At 35.5% G+C, this 21,050-nt stretch overlaps 1 protein-coding gene across 3 annotated transcripts in view; it reads left to right on the top strand.

Annotated features, from left to right (window-relative positions):
• Positions 1–21,050, top strand: part of LOC134531097 (polycomb protein Sfmbt) — a 225,055-nt gene that overhangs the window by 188,429 nt on the left and 15,576 nt on the right. The gene's annotated exons all lie outside the window — the stretch shown is intronic.

The following is a 21,050-nucleotide window of genomic DNA, read 5'->3' as shown; positions in this document are numbered from 1 at the left end:
ACGAGATATCTGGTATCTGGTATCTGGACTGCCACTGTCCCCTGCAGCACAAATCCCTTAGTGGCTTTACAGGACAAAATACCAATCTTGTGGTCTCAAGATGTGTGCATGACCTGTGTTACAATTAAGGAAATAAAAGTTGGTAATAAATACGAAAAATTCAGACAGTTTACTCACACACATTCCTTTAATGAACAAGTAGATACAATGGTTCGGTACAATAGAAACAACAATTTCGTCAGGTTGACAAAATAATCACATAACGATAACAATTCAATGTGTAACTTAGAAAAAATAGTAACCCTCAAAATTTATGCATCATTACAAAGAAACCCCTAGTGACAGCATGCAACGGGTCTTTCAGCACTTTTATTCTACCCATGTACACTCAGCACACATTGTGACGTTGCACATCATAGAATAATAAGTAGAGTAGGGATTTTCGAATCTTGGATTCGTCGAATATACAGAATCCTATGGATTCGAGGATTCGTAGGATTCGAGGTGGGTTTTGAAGAGTTTTACCGTATATACTCGTGTATAGCGCGCCCTTTTTTCCCTCAAGTAAAGGAAAAAAATCAAGGATGCGCGCTACACACGGGGAAAAAAAGGTGAGAAGGGGAGGCGGGGAGGCGTTAACTGCCGGGTGATGGGTGACGTTTAAAGGGAAAGATTGCAGGAGAGTGCGTTTCTCAACCCATACTCTTCCATCACTATCTTCATTTTCTCTCTCTATCTCTTTCTCAATTCCCTTTCCCACAGTAAATCACTCTGCACACACACACACGCGCGTGCATGCGCAAGCTGGCACATCATGGTCTCTTGTTTATTTTTAGACCTCCCCCTCTACAGAAAGCCAGCGCAGCAGCTAGTAACAGTGCCGGGTGGAGAAATGCCACTTCGCTACTTGTCGCCGAGAGAGAGAGAGAGAGAGAGAGAGCATGTTGTCACCAGTCCCCCGTCCACTTCCTTCGCTTCCTCGTCCCAGCAGCTACCTGTGAGTCATCTAGTCCTCCGCGCCAGCTTAGCAACGTAGCGTGGCGGGAGTGGTGATGTTTAGTCCTGTCAACTGTCAAGGTTACTTGATGGTCATAGTCCCGTCCCTGCCTGCCTCCCTCCCTCCCGCCTCGTACCAGTTGTGATGATACAGCGCTTCATTATCTTCCGTCTACACAGCAGAGTTTAGCTTGCTTGTGTCGTTTCAGATGGTACAGTATGCCACAAAAGTTTCGCTTTCAGGTGGAAGAGTATTTAATTTAAGTATTTTCCTGAGACATCACCACACATGAATGTATATAATCATTTGTTTCATAAGTAATTTCTTAACAGGTACCAAAAAATGTTAGTAAAATTTATTTATGGGAAAAAAAAAATATAAATTTTTTTCTTTGGAATTTGTTGCAAAAATCGTGGTGCGCACTGTACACGAGGGCGCGCTATACACAAGTAAATATGGTAGTAATTGAAAATTGTATGCCTAAACTATATTACGTGTTAAGGTAACGGAAATAGCACAAAAATCAGATAAACTACGCTGCTTTTTGTCAATTAGCATAACTACTCGATCATTTCCAACCTTCAATGATATAACATTGCAGAAAAAACGTAACTTTTTTTAAATGGTGTCTGTTATACAATCGTATTTTATTGAAAACATAGGAAGGATTAATTTAACAGATAATTAGACAGATGCAAACTTACGTGTGTGGTTTTTAAGGTTATTTGTCTCTATTTTATATCAGGTGTACATATACACTATGCACTTATTTTATAATTTTATAAATACAAATGTGATTCTTTTTAATACATAGGCCTATGTAATTTTTTAAAATAAATGTTTTTTTTTTTTTAAAAATATGTGGTGAAGTTTAGTGTGGAACTGGGATTCGAGATTCGATGACAAACACTGAGGATTCGAACAAGGATTCAGATTCGACCAAAATGTGGATTCGATCCATCCCTAATTTGAATTTTTTATAGTCCGGCAACTAATCAATAGGGCATGAGTTCTTAGTCAAAGGAACCTCTGGTTTAGTGAAAGTACTAGAATTATTATTGTAATTTATGCCTATTGCTAAGTCAGAATTTCCATCAATGATTATCAAAATTTCTGTAGTTCGTTAATATCTTTGATTTAAATCAGTTATTTATATAACATTGAAGTTAAACATTCAACTTTTCTTAATTAGTATGCTATGCTTATGAATCATAATCATATGTTGAAATTTACTGCGAAAACATTTCTTTGATAATTACTATGATAAACTTATTGTTCAAAATGAAAGTACTTTATGGAAAAAATACTTTCCTCTAAATGAATACCAAAAATTCTTCATCATTGTTTTACAACATTCAGATTTTCATATATCCACTCACTTTCTCACTACAGGGTTTAGTGTGTTATTAATAAAGTTTATTTGAAATCATAGATTACACTAACATGTAGAACTATCCTAAGTATTACAGTATAACCTCGATGATACGTTCTCGTTTCATACATTTTCCCGTGTCATACGCCGATTAATTATGGTCCCGTCGAAAGTACTATATTTACAATGGTTTACTTTCCCGGAACATAAACTTATAAAATCACTAATTTCCCGTTTCATACGTTTTTACAAAGCGGAAGTCCTAAAATTCACAAATTTTTTTGTTATATTCCTCCTGACAAAATACGTTTTAATGCTTTTATTTTGAAAAACGTTCATTGTTTACCTTTGCAAACGTAAGAAAATAACTTTATCGCACCACAGATATGGATAGTATCAGGAAGACTGTGCACCTCGCTAGTAGCATCTATGGCCAGCACCAAGCGAGACTAGTGGCGAAAACTAGCAATGATTATGAAAATGGTGCACGCGCTTTACCAAGGCACGGATCTCATATTTGTGCATTCAATAATCTTTGAACTGAATATAGTCTTTTGTTATTTTTTTCTTACGATCGGATTGTTTTGTATTTTACGTTTCTCAAGTTAAAATTTTATTGAAAATTGTTCTGTTGCATAAAGTTGTTTGTAAAATGAAACAAACCAGCAAAAATTTCTGATTTTCTTTTTACAATAGCCTAATTTTATTTATTTCTAATTTAGGCTTGGTGACCTTTCCCCCTCTCCAAGAAAGGACTGCTTTACTTGATTATGGACTGTGTTTTACATTTCTGGTGGTTTTATTATATGTATATATAATGATGAATTTATATCTTTCATTAATATAATGCAATTATTTACACATTATGTATTTAAGTTTAATCTGACATTGTGCTGGTATGCTAGATTGAAAATTTTTTTTATTATTGCCAGTCCCTTTTCATACACTTTCCCGCATCATACACCATTTTTGTGCCCTCCGTTGAAAATGTATGACAGGGGTTCTACTGTATAGACATAAATATTTAATAATATTAAATGACTTTCCTGTGGCATAGGGTACACTACCATGTAAAAATGTTGTGGGTATTTCACCTGCTAATAATGCTAAACAAACATACAAATATAAAAAAAATTACGATACACACAAAGTATACAATGTAAAATAATAAGTAACACAGTAGCTGTACAGATAGCTGCTTCTGTGAAATACAAATAAATAAAGAAATTTTGCTAAATCTGTTTTATAAAACATACTTTTAAAAATATTGCTCACAACCTAACTATATCATGATAAACCTAGGATTGGAAGTCATTTAATGAAAAGTACATTCTGAGAGCGATGGCAACACATCAGGGGTCTGCGACGGTGATCTCTGTGATTTCCACGCTGGCTTCTTCTCTCGTATGGATAGCAGTTTCCTGGCTGTGTACCACACGATTAGCTGTGCGGCTCATGGTGGATAATGACCACTAAGCAACTAAGGCACAATAACTCCCAGATTATGTTGTGGCCTTGACAACTACCACGGTTGTGATGGCGTTTCTAGAATGTACGCGACTCATGTAGAGACAGGGATGGCGGTGCCACTCCACTTTGGGCACTTGGCTGCCCGTTCAGAAATAATATGTCATACCCGCGACCTGAAGTGTGAGATTTTCACGACTGCCACATGATGAGGGTCCTTCACCTGTACTAGGTTTAGGTATACACTCGAAGCACTCTTAAATTGTTGCGCCATTTAACTTTGGGAGTCCTGATTTATTTTCACTGGTTTCACTTAAACCACCGTCTCTACTATAGTTGTGCCAGCTCACCCTCTTGTCTATGTACATCAATCCCTCACTTAGCACATCTAATTTTGCGAATTCATTTATCACTATGTTAATTTTACTGCCACAGTCTTGAATAGCACATCTGTAAATTTCAGTTAGTGCGAAATCTCCGCAGGCAAAAAAAAAAAGCCGGGTGTGGCGCCATTAAGTCTGTTTCAACTTCTGTAAACAACAGATGTGCCGTGGCATACGGTTAGCCATCGGTACGCTATCGGCTGTTGTACAAACGTCAGCTATGGCAAGTTAAGTTGCGGGTAGGGAGTGTAAAGGACCAAATGTTTTTACGTCCGCGCGTATGCCTCCGTGCCATACTGTTGTTGCCGAGCTACAGACCGGGCCGTGATGAACTTCAGTTTAGCCAGTGGCAGGGAATTTGCACAACACAGAGCAACGTCTGCCCATTCATCTGTCGGTAACTGAATGTGTGCAAGCACCTGCAGTGGGAATTATAGTGGAATCATGACGTCCAAGTGAAGTATAATACATCATGTTCAAGCGTTTGAGACAAAAGTAGAAGTATTATGGTGTGCAGAAAAGTCATGAAGGCCACACTTATGTTGGTCGCACTTTAGTTTTAAGCAAGTCAACTGTGCGCATAATCGTACAAAATAAGGACTATCGAATGTTTATATACAGTAGGCGCATTAAATCTAGAAGCCTGAGTGACCGTTACGGCCAGGGTAAACAGGCGCTTGGAAGAGGTTGATCACGTGATTGCGCATGCGCATAGGGCTTGGTTAGGCTCATACTATCGTACCAGAAAATATAAACCTTTTTCTCTGGTTTCTTTGCAGGATTCAGCCAGATTGGACTGTCCCATTTTGCTTGCGCTTAGAGTCATCTGAATTTGCTACATTATGTGCTTTTGGTGTTGTGATTAATTTATATTAAACGTGGTTTTACTGTAATCGGTCGGGACTTGAATTCACGTCTTATAATTCTTCTAACTAGTGTTCATTTCGTCTTGTGAATACGTGTGTTATGAAATACTTTCGAGTGCGTGGCTAAACAAATTAATTTGTTGTGGGTTTTTTTATCATGATGCCAATGATATTATCAACGGTGAAGGGGAAGAAACTGCATTCGCAAGCCCGTGAAATAATTTACAATGTATTGTCATTTATGGAGAATGAAGCTAAAACTATGGAACCATCTATTCCAAAAGATACGGCACAGTTGAGGACAGCTGCAGCTACTGGCGTGTCCCGTAGCGCAGTGCAGAGAATAAAAGTGTAAGCGAAAAGGCTGAGCATTGGAGAAGAATGTTCTTTCGTTATACCTGATAAGAAGAGACAGAAGACCTGTAAATACGACCTAGATAATTTTGACTAAGCAGTACTTCGCAGAACTGTATATAATTTTTATGTAACAGAAAAATGTGTCCCCGCAGTGGAAAAAATACAAATATAAAACTGCAATAAGACATTAATTTCCAAGGTTGCAAAGCAACTTTACGAAAATTTTTAAATAATTTGGTTTTCAGTGGCGAAACACTAAGTCGCAACGTCTCATTTTGATTGAAAAGTCTGATATAAGACAGAAGCGAATCGAGTATTATACTAAGTTTCAGAAACGAAAATCGTAATATTGTGTGCATGGAGGAGTCTTATGTTTTGTCGTTCAATGTGCAACAGAAATCCTGGAGTGAAGACTCGATTCACGGCCTGTTGACACCTGTTTCTAAAGGACAAAGACTAATAATTAGGGGTATGCAAAATTCGCATTTGCGATAAAACGATTTTTTACGCGAATTTTGACATTTTAAAGCGAATAATCACGAATTTGCAATAAAATCATTTTTACGCGAATTTTAACATTTTAAAACGAATAACCCCGATCTCCACATTATAGGATACTATTTTTACGCGAATCTTAACGTTTAAAAACAAATAAACCTGATATCCATAACTATTTGATTAAACTATGCTAAAAATACGTACTTCTGACGAAGTCCGTAACGTAGGCCTAACCTGGTGCAGAATTAGTAAACACAACACGGCCGCCATAATTCAACTAGAGTACGATGCACTGCTTCCTCTCACACGCGAACATGTGACGATGTTTTTATTATTTATGGTAAGAAAAACGGTGTAAACATGTATAGAGGCGAAATTGAATGTTTTGAATAACTTGAACGATGTAAGCAAAGACGTGAGTATAGTTTGATACACTTGTACACAAAACATCAAACAAATACGCAGTAGCTACACAACACGTTGTTACTCGCTGAGCTCACACAATGATGCAATCAGCAGCAGCAGTGCAGCTGGCAGCCGGTAGGCTGCGTGCGCAGTCACGCTCACACACACTCACACGAAGTCACAACAAAACAAAGCTGTTTACGGCCGTGCCCGCGCGTGGTTGAATATGACAATCTTGTAAACGTTATGAATTGAACTTGCGTGGCGTGGTAGTTGTGCTCTTCTACTTACGTGGCGTAGGCCTACATACTTATCCGAAGTAATAAATATTTTTAACAAAAATGCGTTAATTTACCATAATTACTTTTGTTGACAAAAATGCCGAAACCTGTAGTGACTGCCAAACAACTGTCACTTCATAGAATAGTTTCACAAGCCCAAGCAAAGTTGACTTCTTTAATGGTACAGGATCCCAGGAAACAAATGTTTGAACACCTTAAAGTATTGAATCCAAAATATATAATCCTAGCAACAGTAAACCCAAGCCTGGTTGAAAATATTAGAAATATTTTTGGATTTACTTCACTGGATACTGAAGAAATAACTTCAGGTTTCTGTCAGTTGCAAGCGGCACTGAACCAGCAGGTTTCAGAAAGTAATCGCCCATACATTCTCACAGCTTTGAGAGTTCTGAAATTAACGAGGCCAGATTTTGCGACCAAGTGTTTCGAAGCGATTTGGATCCCTAGTGCCAATGTTGACTGTGAACGGTTCTTGTCTTGGTAAAATACAGTGTTGACGGATATAAGAACAACACTCACAGAGTCAAAACTTGCAACAATGGCCATATTTTCTTTTGAAGATTTGAGCTGTGATTAACTTAGTGAGCGTAGACTACTTACTGTGTTGTTTTTAATTGATATTCATTTATTTTAAGTTAACTTTCATTTTAAATTGTGATTGCTGTGTTGATTAAGTGTTATAATAATTTTGATGCAGTAAGGTCCCAGTTTTCCAATGGTTTGAAGTGAACAATTCAGTGAGTACCTTAAGTATTTAAATAAGAATTGAGAAATGACTTCATACTTCTCCAAATACTGAACATTCAATTTCAATTATGCCTTTTTAATGTCATCTTTTTTAATATTAAGTAGTTAGTATTTGGTGTGTATTAAGTGTTAAAACAATTTTCACGACACTTGAGATATTAAATTGGTATTACTGTTATCCATTTTGGTAGTCAAAATAACCTCCCTTTCAGAGAAAAATAACACAGATTTTCCAGAAAAATAACATCGAATTCTGTGAACAAATAAACACGAAAAGTGCATACCCCTACTAATAATGGTTCATGATGGCGGTGAAAATGGTTTTGTCCCTAATGCCTTAGTGATGAGGAAATCTCAACAGGTTACAGGAGACTACTATCACAACATGAATCAACAAAACTACGAAAAGTGGGTAAAAGAAAAACTTATACCCAATATTCCTGCTAGTACTGTTGTTGTTTTAGACAACGCACAGTATCACGTCAAGATAAATAAGTCGCCAACATCTAACCTGACTAAACACGACATGCAACAGTGGTTGCGAGAGCATGGTATTCCTTTTGTAGATGACATGCTGAAGCCAACGCTTTACACAATTATTAAGCAGCATAAGCCGAAGCAAACCCTTTATTCAGTAGATTAAATTTTGAAATATTACGGGCATACAACACTGCGTTTGCCACCATATCACCCTGACTTAAATCCCATTGAAAATATATGGGCAAAAGTGAAAGGCAAAATTGCATCGCACAATGTAACCTGTAATTTACAAGACGTAAAACAGCTCTGCAAAGAAACATTTAATAGTATGGGGGCAGAGGACTGGAGACCATACTGTGATAAATACATGTGAAAAAACTTGAAAACGAATAGGTACTACGACCGGAATGCACGTTTCGACATAGAAATTGATCCCATTATTATTAATCTAGGAGGTGTGGACAGTGACAGTGGCAGTGATAGTAATGACAACTGTAATACGGGTTATTCAAGCGACGAAATGGAAGGTATTGCTCCATGGCCAGCGAGCAGTGAATAGATCAGGTGAGAAGTGAATGTTTTTAGTTACAATATAGACTTAACAGTTGCCTACCCACCTTGTTCCCTCCCTCCTTTGTCGCACCCCCCACTACTGTAAATCTGTGCCCTGTCCCAAGCTTCTAGATATCCTGCGTCTACTGTAAGTCTAATGTTGTTGGTTGTACTAGTGGGAATATGACATTATATACCGGAACAGAAATTAACAGATGATTCACACAGAAAAGGTTGTTAAATTAATTGTGCAGTGAAATAAAATCACGGGTCTGACGGGATTGATGTGAACAAGCGGTGATCCATGAATAAGCACTTCAATTTTTGAAAAAATGAAAATGTAAATATATCAGGACAGTAATATCATTTTCATTGCCAGGTTGGTTTGGAAAGTTTGCGGAAAGGTACGCGACGTGAGTGAAGGCAGCCCCCCCCCCCCCCCCCCCCCCCCTCTCCACAACATTCTGTGGGCCCCGTTGCTAGAAGTCATGATGACCCCCTCCCCCTTTTTGTACCAAAGATAAAAAAAATTGTGGAATTATTTGTATATTGTTTTAGATTTATTAATTTTTTAACCTTATCACAATTATTTTTCAAACACATTAAAACTAGTTTAAAGTCAATGTTTAGATTGTCAACGTAAATTATTTTTAATAATGGCAAATAAATGATTTAAATAAATTTATTAATAAATATCTTTGTTTGCTTAATTTTAATAATCGCACAGGTAAAATAATAACTACCATAGTTAATTGATTACATTATAGTATGTACTAGCAGTGAATAGTACAGTATATTAATTACTACTGCATATTAATTCATTTGTAATAGTATTATACCTCTTCTGATATGTTCAGAACACACCCTATGTTTGTTATCATTGAGAAACAACACTATGTTAAAGAATGCCTTTACGTAAAAACGTAAAAAGTGAAGTAAACAAATGTATGTTTATAAATCAACAATTTTAATGAAGGAAAATCAAATTAGGGTTTCACTAATAGGTCATACTACTAAAATCAACTTAATTTCAAAGCTAAACAAAAAATTCTTTATATTTTTCTGGTTTTGATCATTGAGAATATTTAAGTTACATCTCTGAAGTCAAAACTTGATTATGCTGATGCAATGGTAACTGGAATCGTATAAAAGATTCGTAATGCAATACAGACATTTATGAATACTGGTTCTAATTGTTTTTCATGGATTGAATTCAACAACTCTAGCAGGTTACTCGAAACAATATTTTGCTCAACATGAAACACTGAATTGAATATATGTTTCAGGTGTATAATTTTGTTAGGAAAGTTTTCTGACAAATCGTTCTTATACGTTGTGACTAAATTTTCAGCCTTAGCCCCCAAATCACTGTCTTCATTAGAGCTGAATTGAAGAACTGGACTTAAGAGTTCAGTGAATGTATTGGTCGCTTCAAATCTTGTCTTGAGATAATTTAAAATAAGATCCAATGCGCTATACACAATACAAGTTTTAAAATTTCTTCTTCTTCTTCTTTTTCTTCTTCTTCTTCTTCTTCTTCTTCTTCTTCTGTATTAGTTGTTTACAATTGATGGTGACTTCTTAATTTTGGAAACGTAGATGGTATGTTGATTGATTCCACCACTAAACATGACTCACTGATGTCTTCCCACGAATTTCTTAGTCACTGTATGTCTTCCTTCAGATATTTAATCAGTTTCACTTCATTGTCCAGGGAAATACTCTGCGGCATAATTATTACCTTTTTTTTCATTGATGCAGCCCAACACCTTGAACCAAAATACTTGTCATACATAGGCCTTGAAAAGAAGAAAAGTGTTTTTTAAGAACCATAACTTTATTGTATGTTTTTGGTTTTAAGCTTGAATTCAACTCAGTTAATACTCATTCTAAGGCCTTTAATATTCCTGGGTAGTGCTTTGCGAGGGAAACTACGGCTTCAAATATTTTGTACCACCTTGTTTGTGAGTGTTTTTTTTTTTAGCGGAAGCTGCATTTCAGAAGTCAAAATATTCCATCTTGTAGGTCTAAGTGCGAAAAACTAATACATTGTTTCCAAGTTTCCAAATTAGGGCATAATTTCTGTGCATATTTTTACTGTATTAACTCCTATTCTGTTTAAGGAGTGAGCGCCATATGGAGAATAAAATACCACATTATTTTTCTCTAACAGTCTTGATTTTACTACTTTGACTTTTCCATACACGTTTGATCCTCCATTGTACCCTTGAGCCCTGCAGTCCTCAAGAGGGATATTGTTTTCTGCTAAGATAGTTAAAATATCTTTAGTAATATCTTCTCCACATTTTTTGTTACAGTTAATGAATTTCACTAACCTTTATTTTATTTCATATTGCTTAGAGTCTTTATTTTGAATGACATATCTCAAAATACATTTTGTTCTTGATGCGATGCATCAAGAGTTGCATAAAAAATTTGCCCATAATAAATTCCTTCTTGCCTTTTTTCAAAATGTTTTCACTACAAAGTGAAATTAACTCATTTTGACTCATACAAGATAAGTAGTGGGCTTGTCCTCATATATTTTTTCCTTGCAAATGCAGAATTTTTACCTTAGCCAAGTGCTCCCTTGTGATTTCATCGTATATTCCTATTTACAAAGTTCCGAGAAAATTGCCATTATTTGCATCACCACTTGATGCTAGAAAGTTTGTCACGTCTAAAATTTATTGTAAAATTGCTTTCCACTTTTGTGCTTCGTTCAAAATTAGTTTTTGAAGACCGCTGTCAATACCTTTTGAATTTTTTGATTGTTGGAGGGGTTTCCATTGTCAATAAGACTTATGTTGGTCATTGCTGTTTTCATGCTCTGGGAGTTTATTATACAACATTTTCCATGGAAATTGAAGCAGAGTAAATCCTATGTTTGCAAATTTGCTTTATTTTGGCCATTAGAAAATAGAGTACAAGGCAATGCAATGATGTGTCTGTTTTGAAGAGCTCCAAATTAACCAGTCTCTGGGGTACGTTTCTAGATTGTTTACAGATTTAGAATGGAGAAGATAGCTAGAAAACAGTTTTCCTGTTTTGTCTTTAGGGAATGTCTTAGACACTTACTCTTAGACTGATTACATTATTCTTCAAATTTAATATTATTTTGAGAGAGAATATTGTGGCGATTAGTATAATTAATTATTTCTGGCCATGTGCCTGGGTCGGTAAAATCTAAAATTGATTTATAATTGTTGGAACTCTCGTCAGTTAAAATGTCGTTTTCGTAATTAATACCCTTATTGATAGAATCTACAACATCCTTTTCCTACCTGCACCTCAGAGGAAGTCTTGTCTGTATTGTGATCATTTTCAACCAATAATTCACTGGACACAGTCACAGTATCATCAGTAGTATTATAAGTAGGTAAACTGTCACTTTTAACACTTCCATCATCAGCACAAAGAGAACAGTTATCACTGTCATCATTCTTTTTAAAAAACTTTGTAATGTTCTGCCGGCCTACAGCCCCTTTTCCATCTTTAATGGTTTTTAACTTCTGTTTTGGCACCACAGATTTGTGCTTGAAATTATCCGTAGACATAATGACATAGTAAAGCAACTATTAACTCAGTTTAAAAACAATTACATACACAAACTGTCATACAGAAACACACCACGGAAACACACTACTCAGTACCAAGCACCTGTGAGGGTTGTGATCCACTGACGGGACATGGGATATGTTGTAAGAGCAAGCGGGCCGCGGGGTGAGGAAGACTAAAAAAATCGACATTACGTCATGGACCTTGAGCTGTGTCGTTCAGTAGGGGAGGAGGGCGGGCAGTGTTCTGGACTCTCAACACGGTGTCACGTCAGATGGTGGTGGTATTGTTACTCACAGTTGTAGATTCAGACACGATCAGTACGCACAGTATATTCCTAATCATATTACTCTGGTGTGATATTTCATTTCTAAAACTAAAATTAGGCCTATCGGTTTAATTGTTTTCTATGACTTATTTGAAATGTTCAACTTTTTTTTCCCCCACTTTGCAGGCCCCTATGCCCACGGGCCCCGTTGCCATAACAACGGTAGCACTGGCCATGTGGGGGCCCTGGTTGAAGGTCATGCCCGGGCGGGCAAGTCAACCAGCCAATTGATGATAATTATCTCCCGTTACACAGTGTCGAATTTGTCATACAAAGTATTCTATGGTAGGCTTATAAAGATAAATGATGTGTCATATTTATCATTTGAGTGTTATTCTACGCATTTATATTACATGAAGAATATTTCTCTACACATATTAGATCACATTAAGTAAATTAGACTTGCTATTTATGGAGACCAGTGCTTCAGAATACGTGATTTTGGATAACACGAACATTTTTAGGAATGCATTAGTCGTGCTTAGTGAGGGATTGGTGTAAGCTTTTCATGAACATCAAACTTCTAATCTTAATTCTGTTTTGTGCAATCAGGATGTTCTACTAACTTAACTGTAAATGAAAAATACTAATTCAGTTACATGATAAAACTTGCATCAATTATACAAACTTGTGAAAAATTTATCCTTTACATAGTTACGCTCATTACTGATTTAATGATCGTGTAACGCCTTAGGCTATATAATTTTTATTACTCTTTGTTAACCTGTACGTCCTAGTATTACGACCGAGTCCGGGGTGCAAAATTAATATTTTGACTATATCTTGGTGTTGGGTAAGCCATTTTCCTGTAGATCATCAGTGACTTAAGTATCTTAAATATATGATTCTGTGTGTTAGTTTATTTGTATAATTCTGTGTGTGAATGATTATGTGTTTGACCATTATCTTCCTATATACATGACCATCATCTTTCCATATACATATATGCACATTATCTTCCCTTATGTCATTCTGTGTTTGAATGATTAATGTCTTAGTTAGATGAATGGTCTTTCCATTTTTGTTGGTATCACCTTTATATGCAATGAAATATGAAATACATTTTTTATTGCTCAATATATCTTCACATGACCAACTGTATGTTGTTTGGTCGCGATCAAGAGTTGCAAGTAAAATGAAAGTGTATATTGAATCAATCAACAGCAAGGAATATTATTAAATCACAAGAAAGAATTAATGTGTTTGCAATATGTTAAAATATATGAAAGTAAAACAAAATTTTTGATAAATATTTTGTTTATATTAAATTTAAATGTTTGTTAAATTCATAATTTTTCAACGGGTGCCTTAGGCGCCTTACAGCTAACTAAAATTACATAAGAAATTAAATATTAAATTAAAATTTAATGACTTTTTTTTTTAAGTTAATCTTTGGGTGCATTATGGAAAAGTGATGAGAGTGAATTTTTATGATGTGCACACAGCATGCAAAAAAAAATTGAAAGGATGAAAACAGGTTACAATACAAATACAAAGTTTATGTTATACTTCTTAAGGAGCGTTATGAAAAATTAATGACAGTGAATTTTTACGATGCACGCACAGCATGCAATGAGTAATCGATAAAATGAAATAAGGCTACCTACAAATAAAAAAATATGTATGTTTTTAAATCATATACATTCCTATTTTAGTGAATGATATTTCATACTTATCCATATAATTTAAAACATTTATTTATAATAAATATTACTGATAGAAATTGTGTTAGTAAATTTTTTCTTGTGTATTATATATAAGTGAGGTTATGTTCTGTAAGTATTATGTATTTGCATTATAAAGTATTACATTATTATTTAAATTCAATATGTTTATTGATTTTCGTTAATTAAAATTTATCTTGATTATTGAACTAAATTTAATATATCATTTTATACACAGATTTATATTAATATTTAATACTATGTTTTTAATTAAATTTTTTAATTTGTATAAATTTAAACTTTTCCAAACATATTTATAATATCACTCCTATCCTTTATATAATTTTATTTCTATTAATTACTGCATGCAGAATTAAAGTTAGTTTTTTATTATTTTTTATTTGGAGCACAAAAGTAATGAAGCATGGAATGGCGTACTCAAGAGAAAGGGCAGTGGCATATCGACGAGGAGGAGCAGAGGTGGACTTAAGTAGCGTGGCAGTCACTCACTGACGTATCATACACAGTAAATTAGAATAGAATTACTAATTATAATTTATCTTGATTATTTTACTAAATTGAATAATTTTATACACGTGTTTATATTAATCCTATATATATTTACATTCGACACTGACTCACTAACTCTGTAATGCTAAAGGAGGCAAGCGTATCATGAAGCACAAATATTAGCCTGCTGCCATAGAGATGTGTATAAAATAGAAAATGGAAATTTAACAATTGAAATACATCTACATAAGTGGAACACACCTTAATTAATAAAATAATGGGCACCTTAGGCACCTTATGAATCACTATGCTTATACTGACTAAAAAGGCTATATCTCTGAAAATCTAGCTCTGAACGTAAAATTGTGAACCTTTTTCTGTTATTAAAAATCTAGGTTTGTGTCACTGTGAATCTTTTGATGATATTTTGAACTTTTTACTTATGCCCTTTCAAAAATCTTTGTATTTATTTTTTTAATATGCTTATATCTTTGAAGTTTATAATTTTATTTAAAAACCATTGGTATTTTTGTCTTTTATGAATGTGTATATGTGTGTGTGTTATATATATATACACACACACACACACATATATATATGTGTGTGTGTGTGTGTGTATGACCGAAAGTTATTTTTGGCAGATTTGCATTTTTGTAGTTATGCCTTTCGAATTTTTTTATTACATTCTTCTTATATGGTCACTTTATTTCTTGCTGCTAAAATTTTTGAGCACAGATGTATTTTATGTGTATAATTTTTGTCAGAATAATCAGAAATAATTTCCATTTGCACAAAATTACAATAAACTGGATTTTTAATAAAAATATTGTGCATATTAAATTAAAGTGTTTGTTATATTCATCATTTTTCAATGGGCACCTTAGGCGCCTTAAAACCTCCTAGTCTTACCTATTCAGATATACATATATTAATAGTTTATATTAATTTTGATGACTTACTCTATTCTTACCTATTCATATATACATATATTAATAGTTTAAATTAATTTTGATGACTTACTCTTAATAATAATTAGTTTTGTTTCTTTACCACATATATTTTATAGTACATTTCAATAACATTTCAACTTACAGCAGGAATTGCAATAATTAGATGCAATTAATAATTAACTAGTAAATTAAAATATTCACCAGTATTTATAGTGTTTACTCGGGTGATAAATCATATACCATAGCTAGGATAATATTAGCTCTATAAAATAACCTCGAGTTTAAATCAGTTAAGGTTAACGTACACGAAAGGTGAGTGTACACCTATCCCCTCACTTAGAACGTCTTCAGTTAGCGCGATATAAATTTTACTGACCCAGTCTTGAATATCACGTCTGTAAATTTAAGTTAGCACAAAATGGTCGCAGGCAAAAAAAGAAGTCGGGCACGACGCCAAAAAGTCTGTTTCAACTTCTGTAAACAACGGATTTGCCGTGGATACAGTTAGCCAAACAAGGGGGGAAGAGATGTGCGTGCAGGTCTAACTACGCTATTGGCTGTTGTACAAACATCAGCTATGGCAAGATAATTGTGGCTATGGAGTGTAAAGGACTAAATGTTTTTACGTCCTCGCGTATGCCACTGTGCCGTATCGTTGGTCGCCTGGCCACAAACCGGGCCGTGAACTCAGTCTAGCCAGTGGCAGGGAATTCACTCAAACCAAAGCAACGTCTGCCAATTCAGCTGCCGGTAACTGTACGTGCTTACTCACTCATAATGCATCGTGTTCAAGTATTTGAGACAAAACTGGAAGTATTATGGCGTGCAGATTGTCATGAAGGCCACTCTTATGTTGGTCACACTTTAGTTTTAAGCAAGTCAACTGTGCGCACAATCGTACGAAATAAGGACTCTTACCAAAAGTTTATATAAGTATGATGCTGTAGTTTGTACTAGCGGGAATATATTTACATTAGATACCGGAACAGAAATGTACAGATGATTCATGTAAAAAGGTTTTAAATAAATGTTGCAATGATAAAAAATAATCATTGGCCTGACAGGATTGGTGTGAACCAGGTGGTGATATGCGTATAAGCACTTTAATTTTTCAAAAATTAAAATATAATTATTTGGACGATAATATCTGTTTCACTGTCAGTAAAGGATGGTTCGGAAAGGTACGCGACGTGAGTTGAAGGTCACGCCCAGGCGGGCAAGTCAGCCAGTCGACTGATAATAAAGTACATAACCATGTATCTCCCATTACGCGGTGTCGTATTTGTCATACAAAGTGCGATGGGAGGCATATAACGATAAATGGTGTGACATATTTATAGTTTAGTGTTATTCAGCGCATGTATATTACGTAAAGTATATTTTCCTACACAATTTTGGAACACATTAAATAAATTAGCCTTGCTATTTATGGAAACTAATGCTTCAGAATACGCAATTGCGAATAACACGAGCATTTGTAGGAACATATTAGTCGTGATAAGTGAGGGATAGGTGTACTTAGTTAGGGTGTATCTAGGAGAATATACCATTAGTCCATTACCCCTATAGATTAGCTACTAGGTTGTAAAGAAGAAGAATGAGTGTGGTGTATTATCATAATTCTAAAAATATAATAATCTGTTTTTACTGATCAATGCCCAGTCCTTACTTGAATAATGTGTGGTGCACTTAGTTCAATAAGTACATTACTATTAATCTGCTGTAAACTGTGTAGTCATGCTCCTAATAACATTATGGTAGTTGTGTTCCTGTTTACATACACATCAAAATACACTCAATATAACAAATGCTTGATGGAAATAATTTCGTCTTTGGACTATAATATTGAAACAGTTCTTATTCAGGCTAATGCTTCGGTCAGATCAGCTGTTGTACAAGAAGACAAATTATTGCCAAGTATAAATAAAGCTAAAATGTGTAAATCTTATTCTTGTTGAAAATGCATAGTTCCATTTTCTGTGAACTGATTGATTAAATGCTTAGTTTAATTACAAAAAAAAAAACCTCAGCAAAGGCTATTATGCCTAAGTCAATACACTTTTATAGAACTGCGATAATCATAAATCCCTGTGCAGGTGGTATTACTCTTCACCTATACATAGGACATAAACTGAATGAACTTATTAGTCAACACAACAAAAGTTAGTTACTACTCCACGTGACTCATCAACGTGTTACGGTGTTACATCTTGTACAAATTAGGAAGGGTAACCCAAAAAAAACTTGATTTTGGTCATAAAAAAATTATTTATTACTTTTTTTTAATTTTCAAAATTCCTTCAGTCATCTTCAAGTACCACTACTCTCTTTTAGATGCTATGCACTTTTGAAGTTTTTTTTTCCCCCCCACTGTTTAAAGCTCTGGAACTCTTCAACTACGATATACTCCAGTGCCCTTGAATAGCTGTTTATACCGCCTCCACTTATCAAAATGCTTCCCTTTCAGATTTTTCTTCATACTTGGGGACAGAAAAAGTCGCATTGGGCTAGGACTGGCAAGTACAGAGGGTGGGGAACGACAGATCACCGCTGAGAGGCCAAATAGTGTTTCACTCTTAAGGCCGTGTGTGCGGGGACATTGGAGTGATGAAGGATCCAGTCCCTGATTGGCAATGTTCCATTCCTTTCCCCTTTACATCCTCTCACAAATTTCTTAAAACTTCCAAATAAAAGTGCCGGTTCACAGTCTGGTCAAGGGGAACAAATTCCCAGTGCACTATTCCACGAACAGCAAAAGAGACAATGATCATCGTCTTAAAATTCAACCTTACTTGTCTTTCTTTCTTTTTTTGGTCTGGGGAGTTGGGAGTCGTCCACTGGCTTGATGCTTGCTTGATTTTTAGTCACAGTCCCCTTTAATGACTTTGGTGAAAAATTTTGGATGACTTTCAATCTCTTTTTTCAAGTCCTGGCTCAAATTCAATTAAATGTGTTTTTATTTTGTTTGAGAAGGCGAGGCCCAAATTTAGCGGCAATATGTCTCGTGTAAATCCTCGGTCAAAATTCGACATTCTCATTGTTTCTAGATGTGAAGGGCGCCCAGAATGAGAATGATCTTCAACACTCATCTCACCCCATTTAAAGTGCCAAACCACTCGAAAACTTGTGTGCGGCTCATAGCATCCATCCTAGTTCAGCCTGTTGAAGCATTTGGTAAGCTTCCGTTGCCGATTTTTCAAGCAGGAAGGAATATTAGTCTTTGTTCTTTTAAATCTGCCCTAACGACTTCACAGGCAGAATATGAGAACGGTAAGAGAAAAACAATACTACGATCAAACGTTAACCTACAAACTGATGCAGTCTGGGCAGCGTTTTAGTGAAGGTATATAGTAACTCCATCTAGCGGGAGAACTCTGCAAAGTTTACGAATGTCAGTGCGCTCTCAGTCCGGTTACCCCCCCCCCCCCCCCCCCCCTTTGCCAATCTCATATATAGCTTAACATTTCCTCTTAACTTGAGGCTACAACATTAATTTAACTTCATATCAGTTGATTGTACCCTTATTTAACTATTATAACAACTTTTTGCATCTTGCAATAATATTATTCTTTAACTGTAATATGCATTTTATATTCACATATTTGTGTAATGTTGTACTTGCCTATAACTTTGTTGGAAGCAACCTCAGATAATTCGTAGTAAGTGTCCTTTGTAATCTATGTAATTAAAATTAGTCTAGTGAATAGTAAAAAGAGTTTCTTAGCCACGTTTTTTCATTTTCTACTAATTAGTGCTGTTCTGCATGGAACTAAATACCCCAGCTGAAAACTTTTTCTTCCAGATACTGTTTTTCTATGTTGTCTTTTAGCGGCTTAAGATATTAGTTTGGCTCGGACAAGTTGTCCGGCTTCTTTACTTTCAGGTTCTTGATTTTCAACATGTTCGGGTAGATAAAGAGGGTTTATCACCATAGATACCTATCCAAGCAAAGAATTTCATATGGAGTTAACCCAGTGGATTCATGAACAATATGATTCATGACACATTTTACATACACCAATCCCTCACTTAGCATGACTAATGTGTTCCTAAAAATGTTTATGTTATTCGAAATTGCATATTCTGATGCTTTAAGTCTAAATAGTAGGGCTAATTTACTTAATGTGTTCCAAAATTTATAGGGAAATATTCTCTATGTAATATTAATGCATCGAATATCACTCAGCGATAAATTTCACACCATTTATCTTTATAAGCCTGCCATTGAATACTTTGTATGACAAATGCGACACCGTATAACAGGAGTTATATAGATATGTACTTATTTCCAGTCGGCTGGTTGGCTTGTCCGCCTGGGCGTGACCAACTCATGTCGCGTATCTTTCCACAAATTTACCAAAAGAATCTGGGCAGTGAAACCTATATTTCTGTTTGGATATTTCAATTTTAATTTTTCAAAAATTAAAGTGCTTATTTGCGTATCACAGTTTAGTTCACACCAATCCTGTCAGAACAGTGATTTTTTTTTTCCATTGCACCATTCATTTAACAACCTTTTCCAAGTGAATCATCTGTTCATTTCTATTCCAGGATCTAGTATAAAATATAATTCCACTAATACAATCAATAGCATCAGACTTGTATAAATGTTTGTTAGAGTCTTTATTGCGTATGATTGTGTGCACAGTTGACTTGCTTAAAACTAATGTGCAACTAACATAAGTGTTGCCTTCATGACATTCTGCACGCCATAATACTTATAGTTTTGTCTCAAATACTTGGAGCACGATGCACTATGCTCTCACTTGGAAGCCATGATTCCAATATGATTCCAACTGCAGGTGCTTGCGCACGTACAGTTACCGGCAGACAAATGGGCAGATAGATGTTGCTTTGTGTTTGTACGTGTGAGTTCCCTGCCAAAAGGCTGGACTGAAGTTTATCACGGCCCGGTCTGTGGCCTGGCAATAATGGTATTGCTCAGCGGCATACGCATGGATGTAAAAACATTGGGTCCTTTACACTTGATAGCTTCAACTGAGGATGCCCACAAGAACTCGTTTAAGGAAAAAGAGTTGGGATCCACAGAGAGTACTTCAGGTGTTGTTTCACATCACCAGAGCGAACTCTTCAATGGGAGCCAGCTTGTCACCAGGTCAGGGCTGCCAATACACTTCCTACACAGCTTGCAACTATAACTGGCAAAGTGCTCCAAGCAGTTCAAACTCGGGGCAGGAATGATTCAGTGACAAAGTTCAAGTGGATTTTTGCCCAGCAGTGACGAGATAATCATATAACTATCCAATCATACATCCAAGTCCACTACGTGGCTTACGTAAGTTATTGTAAACACAAACGTAAACTTCGTTCAAACTTCTTGGAACTTCAGTATGTTATAGTGCAAGGTCATTGCAACTCAAAAATGACTAGTAGTATTCCTTACGTCTTTGTAACTTAAGCTACTTGCATCTCATACATATCCACTTAAACTACTAGTATATTCACACCCAACTCAGGCAGAATTAAAGACCCTCAGGAATGTTACCACCGCTCATGCTAATAATACTCCAAGTCCTAACGTCAGTCGTTAAGCATAGGTCATTCAATCTCTTCAACAAATCGACTAAGTCCCTTCAGCATTCCTCATGCAAAG

This window comes from Bacillus rossius, chromosome 3, assembly GCF_032445375.1.
Source record: "Bacillus rossius redtenbacheri isolate Brsri chromosome 3, Brsri_v3, whole genome shotgun sequence".
NCBI lineage: Eukaryota > Metazoa > Arthropoda > Insecta > Phasmatodea > Bacillidae > Bacillus > Bacillus rossius.
The sequence above is the reverse complement of the archived record's forward strand: the minus strand, read 5'-3'. Positions and strand labels throughout refer to the sequence as shown.